Here is a 14440-nt window from a genome sequence, read left to right on the forward strand (position 1 = left end):
AACTCACTGACAACACCAAAGTAGCCACCCTGGCACTGAGATGGAGGTCTCCATCCTCTGCATGGTGTAGGAGTAGACCAGCAGAGAAAGGGCATCTGCCTAGCCTGGGAAGTGGAGGGCACAGACTGACATTTTGGCAACTTCCAGACCAGCAGAGAAAGGGCATCTGCCTAGCCTGGGAAGTGGAGGGCACAGACTGACATTTTGGCAACTTCAGCTCAGACCAGGCCTGCTGGAACAGCAGAAAAACAAGATTTCTTGACAAAGATGTGACACTTCTCAAAACCAAAAGGATTTAATTTTTCATTAGATGCTAAAACATGCCCATCTGGCAACCAGTACGGCTGCTGCCCTTCCCGTTCTCATGAGCAGCACATGGAAGAGCTGGTAAAGAGCACATTGGCACACCGATCGAGACCACCTTTGCACTAATTGTCATCAATGACAGAAGACTCGGGAATTTTCAACACCCTGCATGAACTTTCGATCATTTTTAAGAGGCTGGGGAACTTTTCCCAGCCATTCATAGTGGTGGCCAAAGGGGAGAGGAGCTACTAAGCCTTGGCCTTGCCATGCCCCTGCTGCCTTGGTACCTACTTCTGATCCAAAGTGGTATTCTTGTCTCATGATAGAGGAGTCAGATGTCTGCTTGGAGATGCATACAAGCAGACACTGCCTTCTGCTTCAAAGCCAAAGTCTCCTTACCTCCGCTGTGACAGTTTGCACGAGTCAAATAGTGCTCTGTGCAGGAAAACCTAGCCAAGCAAAGATGAGATGCTTTTCCACCTCCAGGCAGCACAAACTCTACTGGCTCAGGCTGTTCAGTTTTGCAAACTTCAGCCTGCACAAGCTCACCTAGGAAAGGCCTCTGAGACACAGCCTAGGCTCCTGAAATGTCTTACCCTATGCTAATGTTGCCCCACCACTCAATATAAAATTATCTTCAGTGCCCTCTTCTAGAGCAGGGCAATGCAGCCCCCTGTGCCAGACAAAGTCTGGAGCCCGAACGTCTGTCTTCTAGCACTTTAGAAGCACCAGCCAGCCATCAGATTTAGCCAAAAACTGCTTTCTGGGGCTGGGGGCCAAGCAGACTGGCTGTCACAATAGGTAAACCAGGGAGCAGAAGCCCTGGCAAGGAGCTGCAGTCACTGGGTGGGTGACACACACCCCTGGGACCTGACTCTCCCTGGCAGGGACCTCTGCAACTGGCACAGAGTTCTACTCCTTTTTGACACCAGGGTTTTGGGGCAGAAACCTGTGCCTGAAGCATGGGATCAGGCACCACTGGTGTGGGCACTGGGCAGAGATCTCTGAAAAGAGATTCCCAGCCTTCCAGAAAAGGGAGATGGTCACTCAGAGCTTTCTTTGCCCCATGAGCTAGCAGCCAGGCACCTTGGTGACATTCAGGCAGTGGCCCTTCCTTCCTCCTCCCCAGCTGCATGCAGAGAGATGGTTGGGATGCCAAACCACTCAGGTAGGTGTGACCAAATAGCCTTATTGAAGGGAGCCAAACCAGTATGACTTCCTTATTGTGCAATGATTAATAAAGGCTTTCAGCTCTTTTTCTCCATTAATTGTGAATAAGCAAGTCCTTGATCATTTCCTTATCCAAGGACTAAGTGAGATTCCTTACAGCATTCCTGTCCCGGTGTGGCAAAACTGTACTGGGAAGAGAAGTGATTCCTGCAATATTGAAACCACAGACAGTAAAATCAGAAGCTGAAAACCTCTTCCCCAGTTCACCTGTGCTGAGGACTTGGGTGCCACAATGTGATAACTGGTCCTCAGGTTAGGGAGATCCCAGTGTTCCTGGCTTTACCAGTTGAGTTTTACACAGTAAATCCTAGCTTCAACAAGCAAAGTGCAGAGCAGCTTTTGTGCAGGAAGAGGAGTGTGGCAGACATAATTACATACATGATTTCTTGGATATTATAGTGCCTAGCTTCCCTACAGCTTTCCTATGGCAAAACTTTCTGTGTGAGGACTGTCCCTCTGTGAACCACAGGAGACATTTTTTTCCCCGCCACTTTCCTTAATCTACCCTGTGCATTCAGATGGCCTTTGGTTTTTAAAGGACAGGTTCCATGCATCTTTACAGACAAGATCTGCCTTCTTGTCAGCCTCACAGCCCCATGCAGAAATTCTTTACTAAGAGGGGAAAGTTTGGTTTCTTCTGGTCAAGTTGGAGCCATGTCCCTACATGGGGACAAAGTTAACCAGGCTGGGTGGTGTTCCGGAGAGGTCTCACTTGACTCGCAACCAGTCATGAAAAAAACAGAAGTTAAAAATGTTGTAGAAACTGCAACCAGGTGCAAAAGGGAGCAAGGATACATAAAAAGTGAAAATTTGCCTTTTTAATAAGCCGTTACAAGTTAGTTAGGTGTTTAGGAGGGAACATGCGCTGGTGCTTATAGTCATTCAGTGAAGATTCTGTGTGCGTGTGTTTTTAATGAGACCAGAGGGTGCAGAATGGGGCTCTTTTTCTAACCTATATTGCAGCAATTTGTGCATGTCTGTAGCTGTGGGTGTTATGTGCTTTCTACTCTGAGTGGTAAGTTTCAGTTTGATTCTGCTCTCGAGAGCTGTGGGGACAGTTTGCACTTGCCTTATCAACACAGAATCCAAATTGCGTTACGGTGCAACCAGCCCCCTGACACTGCAAACTGAGAAAATATGCTTTAAACACAGAGAAGCAAGAGAGGTGACAACCATAGGGCTTTTTCTCAGCAGAGCATCCCAAACTGCCAAAACCCTCACAACACGATCAGAAGGGCAATAAACCACCCTGAAAGCCACAACCTTGGTGCCACCCTGAGAGGCCCTGGCTGGGACCCCAGGGAGCAAAACCAGGATCCCAGGGCTGGCATTCTTTTCCTACATCCCCACCACCCTAAAACCCTGCACCACCTCCATCCTCTTGCACTGATGCCACACCACTGGGGGCCCAGCCTGGCCACTGCAAACTGGGCAACTTCAGGAAGTGCTTGCCCATCCCCATCCCTCCCTGGGCTGGCCCTGAGCAAGTCTGGCTGCAAGCCACTGACCAAAATTGTGCCCATTTTGGTTATTCACAGCAAGGGAAGGGCAGGGCAGGTACGCCCATGGCCCTTGGGAAGCATGGTTCTAATTTGGCTACAGAGGCTTGTGGTCTCAAAAGTAATCTCTGTGCCCAGCCATGCAGTTGATTTCCAAATGAGCATTTTTATCTTTACATCTGTTTGCTAGAAAAGCCTATATTTTAGACTGCACACCAAGGTCCGTACTGGCTGTCCCACTGTCCTCACATGGGTTGTGACTGAGAGGTGCCCCACATCCTCCATCCTTGCTTCTCCACCCTGGGGGTCCTGTGTTACCACCAGCCCCATGGCCCCACATTACATCACCCTTGAGAAAAGCCTGTTCCCTACAGAGAGGGACCCCACAGCAGCCTCAGCAGTTGCTGCTGAAATATGAAGGAAAATGGCCCCGTAAATCTGGAGCCATTCAGGAGTTCAGCGCAGTTCCCCTGGGATACCTTGGTTCCTCTCATCCTTCTTGGGTGCCACATGCCACAAATCACTGGGACCCTCGTTCATAAAATACTCAGATGAAGTTATGACCTACATAGCAGCTAAGAAGGATGTGTAGATTTCCTTCCTCCCTCATATCTGCTTGAGTTTGTAATACTCTCCAGATACAACATTTAGGAATGACTGTGTTGTTTGTTGCACTGTCACTTGTCTTGCTTGACCTCAAAAAGGAGCCCAGGAGATGGCTGTAGGTGCAAGTGGTTCAAGCTCCTCTGGAGCAGAGGCAATGTGGCACAGGCCTTTCTGCTGTCTAGGGCAGGATTATCCTCATCATGCTAGTGAACACCTGACAGAGAGGTGGGCTGAGAAGTGAAGGGTGCAGACCTTAATAGAGGCACAGTGCTCTCCAACTTCCTTCAAAATCTCAGCTACTCATCCAAATTGAGGAGGTCAGAAAAAAAGGGCCCTCCCTGACCATCAAACTCATTTAGTGAAGCAACAGATACCCCTGCAAAACATTTTAAGTGCCTTGTTAGACATGAAAATGCTAAATCTCAGTTCTTTGCTACTGGTCTCCTGCCAGTCATCTCCCTCTGCACCCATTAGCCACAAAGGAACGCCTCAACCCCATGCTAATCTGACTCCAAAAACACATACAGGGATGGACCCAGGCACAGAGTTCAGCTACAGGTTCTCATTTCTCCCAGATTTGAGATACTTAAGTCTGGGAATACCAGTTGATGCCATTCATACTATTTTTTTTAAATTAATTTTCAGTGTAATTATTTAGATCAAAAATAAACTCTAAAGCAGTGATGAGTATCTACACAGGGGAATATATCCATTATTAAACTTATCTAACAACAGAGATTTAAATACAAACTTTTTATTTTTAACCTAGAAACTTCAATACCTCAAGGCCAGAGCTAAGTTTTGCAGTAAAGACAAGGACCCTGGAGCCAAGATGGCTGGGTTCTTGTTTTGGTACCTACACTAACTAGTATTGAGGTCTGGAACAAGTCAGTTGACCTTCCCATACAGGGCCCGACTCATTTGTAGAATAGGTACAAGACTTGTGCAAGTCGTGGTGTAGGACTAATATTTGTACCTTGTTTTGAGCTCCTCTGATCTGTAACAGCATGTATTTTGTTGTTCGTGGAGAGAACAAGCTGCTTACAGTACTATCTACAACATTGTAATATTTAGAAACCCTCACAGGTTATGACTACCCTGAACTCAACACAAACTCTCTCTGCCCCAAGGACCTTACAAACGAAGCACTATTAAAAAACCCAAGAAACCACAGTGACTAGGTGCACAGCTTAAATTTCCATTTTCTCTCAGCATTTTCCCACGAGGGGATTGCATGGGAGAGCACACAACAGAGAGTCAGATCATGCCCAGTTCGGTTGCTCTGGCATGCCATTTGGCAATACAGGAATGACATAAATTAAAGTGAAACCTCTTCACCTCAGCCTAAGTGAAAACGTGAAGAGCAAGGGGGGTGAGGAGGAAGGGGGGATATTGATCCATATCTGCTCAACAGTCAGACCAGTGGTGTGGTGGCAACAAAAGACGTGCCTTTGCTTTTTCAGTAATTAATAATCTATAGAGAACCATTTCCTTTTCTGCTGTTGAGATAACACATTTACCACCTCAGCTGCATGCAAATAATTCATGCCTCTGCTTAACTATCTCCCCTCCAGTGCAGACAGAAGGGCAGAAACCTCCCACCAGCGCTGACTGACATGCTGCACTGAAAAGGAGCCAGCTCACCCAGAACTTTCTGAAATGCTTAAATCATTAGAGGAGAACTGCACCAAATGCTCACAGGAGAGACATGGCTTCGTGAGATTAAATGAGTTATTTTTGCTGGTCTTTGGTCCTGCCTCTGACCCACATGTGGTTTACAGGCTGGAACTGACATTATCTAAAGAAAAGCATTTGGTATCTCTGCACATAGACCACAGCTGGTCAACAACTCATCCCAGATTTAAACACAATGTATTAACTCTCATCTGTTGCCAGAAATTAATATTACATGCTTTTAAAAGCTTGGGCCCCCAGAAGTGTGCTGAACTGAGTGGGCCTTCACTTTGCATCACCTGGAAACAAACAGGTATCAGGTTGGACATGTGTCTGTATCTAATGGAAGCCTCATTCTAATCAAAATGCTGATGCTACTTTCATTCAGTTGCATACATACACCTCTCTCCTTGCATTAACACACCGCAAGCAAGGTTGAAATGTCAAGCACCAAAAAAAGTTATAAAGAGACAGAATTAACTAAGCTTGTCTGCATACAGCTTCAGGAACAGCCCTCGCTCACAGGATCACACACTGGTTTTCCCACAGGACTTACACCTTGCTCAGCACACAAGGTGGGAAATGCCTGTCCTGCACAGGACAGGGCAGAGATACCCTCCTTCTCATCCTATCTTGGTCGCTGGCCACACAGCTCTGGTCTTTGTCCTCCTGCCCTGCTTCCAGCTGGGGCCAGTTGCTCCTCAGTGCTTTCAATGGACCCACTGGGGAGATGCTGAAGGCTTCACCTGTGTCAGTCAGTGTCCATGTGGGAGAGGAAGGTGATATCCCTATACACAACTGAAAAAGAAACAAAATACGTGAGTTTCAAGTCAAATATTCTCTCTGGGTGCCCAGACTTTCCAGGACAATTTATTCCAAGTGTTATTTGACTGCAGTATAGTTTGTCCTACCTTCAGGGGTCACTGGGAATCCTCAACACCTTCAAACCAAGGACATAACCAGAGATTACTATACAACACAGCCTGTGAAAACTCAGGTTGAGTGACTTGCTCCATTGCCATGCACAACTCCTTGGGTAACAGCCAGTGGAAAACATTTCCCCTAGGCAACACTCCACTCTTTGGCCAAGACAGCCTCTCCATCTACCCTTCCTCTCTCAACAGAGACCACCTCCAAGGTGTGGGGTTTACACATTAGAGCCTTGTTTGGTTCCTGATTTCACAAGCCAAGGGGAAAGGTAACATGCATCCTGTAAAGACCAAGTCATTACATACATCCATATGGGCTTGACTGAGCCTTTATTCTGGCTTTTCTCAACCTCTGAGTGCCCAGACTTGTTGCTTTGGTGCTGTTCTCACTGGCTGACTGGGCAAGCTCTCAGGGTTTGGAAAGCACATGCACTAGCAGGATTTGTCCCACTCTGTGGCTGTTCTACGGTATGTCAGCACAACACAGCAGGATTGGTGTTTTCCATGAATCAAGCAATGGTACTACTGCCAGGAGAAGCTTGTCACCCATTATGCAGATCAGCATGAAAGGGTGGTGGACCTTGCACTCTTTCTCTCCATCCCTGTTACCTTTCTCATCCTCCCCTTCCCTGTGCCCAGCCCTGTCCTTTTGCCTCCTCTGTGAGCATTCATGGGGTTCCTGGATCCCTGCTGGTGCTGCTGGACCTGCAAGCACACCATTCACAGGGGTACGTGGCCACCAGCTTTTTCAGTCTCCCCAGAAGGAGAATTTCTGGTGGAGGGAAGTGGTGAAACACCACCTTTCTTTGGAAAACCTGGTGCCTCCTGAGTGAGGGGACTCACACAACTAAGGGTAAAGGTGAGATGAAATACTAAGAGAGAGACAAAAAAAAAAAAAAGGAAGAACATCTTTTCACAGTCTGCAGATGCAAAGTGAAAGGCCCAGAGTTTCTCATCTCTGACTTTATTTTGAGGTATGAAATTTCACCCATGACTTGACAAACTATAACATCCACAATGCTTTGTGGCTCCTCAGAAGCCTGCTACCACCCTGCCAAAGCTCACCTTCATTATTTTTCTGGGTTGATATTACCAAATTACTCAATTTTTTTTGGATTTTACTTACTTTGACACATATTACTTTGCTAATACTTCTCCCTGGAGCTGAAAATCCACTGACAGGGAGATGCTGCTCTTCTTAGCACACTGACATCTCCATGATTGGATATGGGAAACCAGGGAAGAAAAATAACTGGGCCCACATTAGCAAAGTGCCCCCTTTACTGGCAAGTGATCACCTCCAGCTTTTCTGTAGACGCTGAGAAAATTGCTAAGCTGCTAATGTATGCAAGAGCCATTTGCCTTCAGACTCTTCTCAGAGATTCACCCAGCTCAGTAGAGGGCAGATCCAGCTTGGCAGCCTGATTTTGAATGGTCTTCATCTACAGTTCATGTAGTGGACATGATTTAAATCAAGACTGGCTTCTGCAGAAGCATTTTAGATGAAGAGAACCGAGTTTAAGCCTGATCTTACAAGAGCTCAGCTGTGTGCTTTCTTCCTGAAGTTAGCCCAAAGGGATAATAATTCTATATACTGCCTTTGAAAAGATTCTTGTTTTGTTCTATTCTGTTTTATTCTCTAGCCACAGAGATGAAGAACTGGTAAATGTTTTGGTCTGGACAGAATATCTTTCAAAAGGAAATGGTCTACCTCAATGAAGTTGCAGAAGGGTTCAAAGGAGTGGGTGATACGCAGTAGCTTATATCATACAAGGAAACAATCAAGGATTAAAAATCTATTATTCTGGGATTACTCTATGAATTTCCCTCCAAGCGTTATGAAATGTTTCTGTTTCCCTGTTGACAAATCATCTTCCATGATGTTGTCTAAATACATCCACTCAATATTACCATTGTTACACCCTTTGATTCAGGGCGTATAAGAAGACAGGTCAAAAAAGAGGTAGTGGGTGAAATATTCATGCCTGATGAATAGGTTGTTTGCTAGAGCTGATGCTCAGATACTTTGGATATGTTTCCTGTTTATTTCTTCTCTCTCATGACAATTTCTTCTTTAATGTTTCTATATCATCTTGGTCAGTTCTGGCATTGACACATGTAGGAGCCCGTGTATGCTCTGCCCTGCTTCAGGGATAAATAATGTACCTCTAGAATGATTTTTAAAAGCCATAGGGTACAACACAAATTTGGTGCTTCGGAGAATTTTTTGTCCTGGTATACACAGAAATTAAATTGTGTCTGTGTCCTCCTCCTGCTCTGAGGACAGAGGTAGCATTAATAATGCAGAGCATATTGCTCTTCAAGCTCTCTTGCAGCTTTTAAAACATAGAGAGCAAATGGTAAATTTACCTTTCATCTCCTTTTGAAACTTAAGTTAGGCCTTATTGGTGACAAGTGAAATTAAACTGGTTGTTGCTGTTTAACTTCTCTGTGCTGTTTCCTCACATGAATTACTCATGATCAACTCTACTTGGCAGCTATCCTTACAAAAAACAGAACAGAGAGAAGGGTTAAGCACTCACATACAATTTACCCAATAAATTTGTCATACCCCTTATATAGAGTTGTCCCTCCAGTTCTGCCTGTTCTCTAACATATCTGGCAGTTTGAACAACGTTGGCAATATTTGAGCAATTAGGCATTCCAAGTGGAAAGGTTAATATACCTTACCCTCAAATGCAGGGTGTGTTAAAACCATTCTTGATGAGCATTGATTGCACAACAGACATGAAGTAGGAAGGTCTTCTTTCAATTTCAGTATGGCCTAGATTATTTTGGTGTAGCAAAAGGCCAACAGTCCAATGCAAGGATTGCATAAACACACCTTGACTTGAGTGTTATTGAGGCAGATCAGAAGGAGGGAACTTCATTGCAGTCATCACTTTCTGAGTGTTAAATGCTTTGGTCATACTGGCATGGGTGCAAAACCAGGTAAAAGATAACCCATAAAAGAACCCCCTCTGATGGAGCTTGGAATAGAACTGATCAAGGAGGTGTGAGATTTGTGGTTTATTTCCCACTCTTTTGGTTGAGCAGCATTGAGACCTCAGTTTCTTTTTTGGTCAGTTCTCAGAGAAAGAGCTCTGTTTGTGGTTCAGGCAGTAAGCTCTGGGCAGGAGTGGACAGGGCTGGAGAAATCTTGCAGCCTTATGCCAGGTGGGACCTGCAAAGATCGCAGTCAACCAGGACAGAGATAAAACTACCTCCCATGCCAGCCAGTCCAGGAGCTGACATCCTCAGCCCAAACCACTGCTGAGGTTGGAAAGCAAATGTGAATTGCAAACAACAGCCCTGCAGAGGAGCACCCCAGGTCACCAGGAGGCCAGGAACTGCTGGACCGGCTACCACAGTCCCCCTCTGCCAGTAGCAAGGCACAGCCAGCGGCCAGCCTGCCTGCCCTGCCCAGCAGGAATGCTTGGATGCAGAGTCAGGACCTAACTTAAGTAAGAAAAAAACAAATCTAAGTAGCAGAGAAGGATGTTTTGCAGGTCACAGCCATCACCATTGATGTCTATCCACTCTGGGTCTTCACGGGAGGTCCAGAGCATTGGTGGACGAAGGAAGTCAGGTCTGAGATGTCCATGTCCCATAAGACCTGAATGGGTCTCAGTGACCAAACCTGTGCTTGGGTGCTCCTGTGAGGCCCCACATACCTCACCAGAGTCTCTCATGCAGTAGCCCTGTTCTGGTGAAAACTGCTGAGAATTGGACACTCAGCCTCTCCACTTGCGGCTGTTGGTATTTCCCTGGCTGGGGTCATGTTGATGTTCGTAATGAAGCTTTGATAGAGAAAGAGAGACATGTTGTAGCCATCAGCAGACTTCACATTTAGAATTTATATCAGAAAAGGACAAAGGATAACTCAGCTTGATTGGGTTTTTGTGCAAGTTTGGGTCTACACTTTCCATTGTAGTACTAGTCCTGGTCTTCACCATCATCTTCCTCTGACCCAGAAAAAGTTGATCGCGAAAATAATGTTAGTTAGAAAATAATGGAACTGATAAGTCATTGCAGGCACATGTGTGTCTCATTATACATCAGTTCAGTTTCACTATATATTTTACACAATGTAACATAAATTTCACTATGCACCACAAGTATTTCAATATGTGATAGTCAGAAAGTGGCAGTTTACACTAAAAGTTTCAGTATGTGGTAGGAGATTTCAAATACTATAAATTCTCCTTTTAAATGAAATGCATTGTGTAGATTAGTAAAAAAAGCAGTTGTTTTAGTTTATTCAGTGTGTTTTTCTTTCAGGACAGTATTTAGTACTGTGTTGTTCAATTGCCATGTATATTTTATTAATACATATTAATGGATGATTAAGTGAAAATTCATTAAATACACACCACACAGAACTCAGGCAACCCAAGTTCTGTTTCTTAGATCTTTTGTCTCAACTAAATTTATACCATATTAACAAACACACTATATTGACAGAGACTATATTAATGAACAGAATAAACTTCCTGTTTGAGTCTTGCTGTTGGCCTGATTTTTTAATTGAATTCTCTTTGAGCAAATAAAATTTGAGGGATCTGAAATCCCCTGTGAGGGCAAATTGTTAAAGCAATGGGCAGGTATATCCAGGGTCTGGACTGAATTGCCATTTATTACAGATGATCTCCTTTTCAGTTGCAACCAGTGACAGAGGAATTGGCACTGCCAGCACTGTGCTTCTAATCATAGCTTTGATCAGTTGACCATAGAAGTATCATGTTAATCAGGCCTTTTGCTATCAGCTACTGAAAAGGGATATTCACCATGACACTAATACACCAAGAAGCTCTGTCATAGGGTTACCACATCATCATATTTTCACATGTGATGTACTTCAGTGACAGAGAGTACAGATTACCTTTGAGAGATACTTGCTATGAACTAAGAGCATATCAAAAACAATCATGTGGATTAGTAAAGCCAAGGCACATCTGCAGCAAGGACTATCTCCTACAACCTTGATCAAAGCTACAGTGACGCTTCCAGACTGGTGCAGCAATGCAATTTCCCCACAACCAGTACCTACCATCGGAAATGCAGAAAGAAGAAAAAAATTAGGCTGATCTTTGGTTATGGGTTCTCCCTCATTCTTATCTTCTCTAAACAGAAGCCACACCAAGAACAGCTCCATGTAGAATTCTATTTTATTCAAAAAACAGCCTCAGCAGAAAGCATGGGGCAATGCTGCACTCAGCCCAAGAGAGAAACATCAATCAATTAACTCTGTTCTACCTTCTGCACCTCAAGATATAATCACAGATAATTTTCTAGCACTTTTCTAAGGATAATTTCAAAATGTTAATGATCTATACTGTAGTTCAGTGCTTAGCAGAACTGGAGGCCTCATCTACTCTGTCTCACACTCAGAAGACAAGGGTGACCCTGCACCAATGTTACTTTGAGCAAGCCACTCAGAGAGTTACAAAGGCCTTGGATTAATTAGAAACTAGGTCTTTAAACATAAGTCCTCGCCCCATTGCAGACCTAGCAGACCTCATTGGCTCCCTGCCAAATAGTTCAAGCACCTATTAACCAAGGAAAAGGTAAAGAGCTTGGGTTGTAATGTGCTGGATTTCAGCCCAGCAGCCTCAAATCTCCTAACCCACAAGAGCAGCTTATCTACGTTTGGAGGTCAGAGACCGCAACGAAGCCCTCCTAACAGGTGCATACTGGCACAAACCCAAAAGTTTGTCTCTCCAGATTGCAGCAATTTCTAGGTTTCTTACAAGTGTGGCAAAAGGAGTCACCAAAGTGGCCAGTGACACATTTGGGGCTGGCTCATTCTGCTTATGCTAATTTATTTGGCAAACACATCACCACTAGTGCTTCTTTAGCTCACAGGAACAGGAACTGAATGCATCCAGTATTAAGCTCGGCTACCATACTCCTCTGAGGTTTAAAACCAAGACCCACAGTTCTCTTTGTCTGTAGTCTCCACCTATCATAAGAAACAAATTCTGCCCCAGACACACTACAAATCAAAGCTCATGAGCTGTGTCAGATGCATCCGAGCAACTGGACTAAAGGAACTATGAATGTTTCCCTCACATGTGAGGCATGAGGACAGTCCAGATTTGCAGTGATTACTGCTTTTATCTCAGATGGGGACTGACTGCAATGGGAGTTGCCTTCCCATTGCCTGAAGATTTGAACCATGAGCTTCCACATCTGCCTCCTCTGTGGCAGCCTGAGAGCAGCCCCACTGCCTGCCTGAGCGCCACTGTGTTAGACCGGATAAAATACAGCCTTGTATCTCCATTCAATAAGATATTTGGGATGAAATAAAGGTAATGTTTTTAAGTGCATGTCTGCTTTCAAGCATGACCAAACCTGAGTTGTCCCTATTCCTGTTTAAAAATAGGAGAAGCAACAACAGGGCAAACTTGCCCATTTTCACTTGCTCCCCTGTTAGATCTGGGCTAAGATATATACAAAGCAATGTATATATGCCCTAGATTCCAGTGCTCATACTGCCAGCAAAAGCCAAATTACAGTGATTTTCCTGTAGTCAGGTTGCTAGTCCAACAAGTTTTGGAAGGAGGCAAACGTATTACACACATCCTCCAAGTCCCCTCCTAAGCACTGTCAAGCTATAATTTTAGCTTGCTCTTATTACTGATCATGCATAATTGATGTTGAGCCATCCTCCAGCCATCATGAAAGTTACATTATCTAAGCTGTTGCATTACTTTCACTAACTCATCTTGTCCAAAGTTTTTAGTATTTCTCAACTGAAAATACTTCAGCAACAGAAGTTCACAAAACATATACCAATTCATTTATCAAATCCAAACCTTTTCATTTGACCCAATTAAGATTCACTTGTAGGTTAAACCACATGATTTGGGAAAAGAAATTGCAGCACAGCTTGCAGTATACGCTGTTGTGATTTCAGAAGCACCTGGCATAGGCTTAAAGACCACAGTTTCACGTGTACCAATAACATTTAACGAAGGACTTTTCCATCTTTACTGACTGAAGAGGTAGGACCATTCATAGGGTATAATTAAGCTGTTGAGTTTCCATTGTTTTGAATGTGACCTACCTTTTTTCCTCTTTACTCAGCTATGACTGAAGCTAATATCTGTTTATCAAAATCCTTCTGTTTTGAATCAATGTATCTCCATCTATGCAAATCTGAGAGAGGAAATGCTCATAACAGTTCATATTCCTGATAGCTGAAACATTCCTGTGGAACATCTCTGCTGCATTCCTGTTTTATGAACATTTCACTGTTTGAAGTCAACTTCTACAGGCTTTCACACAGAAAATTTTTATCAGTCTCATTTCCTTCAGCTTTAGCAGCAAAACATTATCATCAGCATGCAACCTTGCAAAGTGACACCTTAAAGAAAAAAAGCTTGCTAAAAAATGTTGGTTTGGCATGATGTGAAAATTTTCCACATCAGCAGCTTCCTGCACTTTTCTATTCATTTTCATCAAATCAATCTTTTTATCTTTAAAAAAAACCCCAAATATCGGTACTTCAACAACACACTGTGACACTGCTGATCTCATGTGAGGAAAAAGACCAGTCAGACTAAAACTTCTCATCCATTGCTGCACATCCCTTCATCCAACTGATGTTCTCTTCAGGACAGGTGAAGTAGCTTTGCTTCACTGGTAAGATTGCTTGAGAGTTTTGGTGGGAAAAAGGCCTTTCCTCAATGTTCATACTGTGGCTTTTATGCTGTGAGAATAAAACAACTGCAAAATTCAGCATCTGTTGAATTTTGCCTGTTTAGACAGGAAGGCATTTCCTAGTTCTGGAATTGGGGTTTGCAATATTGTTTACAAGGACAGCAAACCTCCCAACTTTCATTTGCAAAATGCTCCACAAATACAGATGAAAGTTGTGAGAGAGACTTGGTGGGCACTCTGTATCTTAAGCAAGATGGCCAAGTCAAAAGAAGTAGCTTGTTATTTAAAGGAGCACTCTGAGGACTACTCTGTGGTAGCACAATGCATTTTACTCTTTGGACAACTTCAGAAAATTAACAAATCACTTGTTTAATGCTGAATTTCGATACCTAGGTATCTGCTGGTTCCTATGTCCCATAAGCATAGGATAACACAAATTTCTTTCTACTACAGTAACAGAAAACAGCAGTCAAAAAGAAGATAGCACAGAAAATGTACTGTAATCAGTAGTTGTCCTCTGAAGTTGGTGTA

Source organism: Corapipo altera, unplaced genomic scaffold, assembly GCF_003945725.1.
Source record: "Corapipo altera isolate COAL_440 unplaced genomic scaffold, ASM394572v1 2b, whole genome shotgun sequence".
Lineage (NCBI taxonomy): Eukaryota > Metazoa > Chordata > Aves > Passeriformes > Pipridae > Corapipo > Corapipo altera.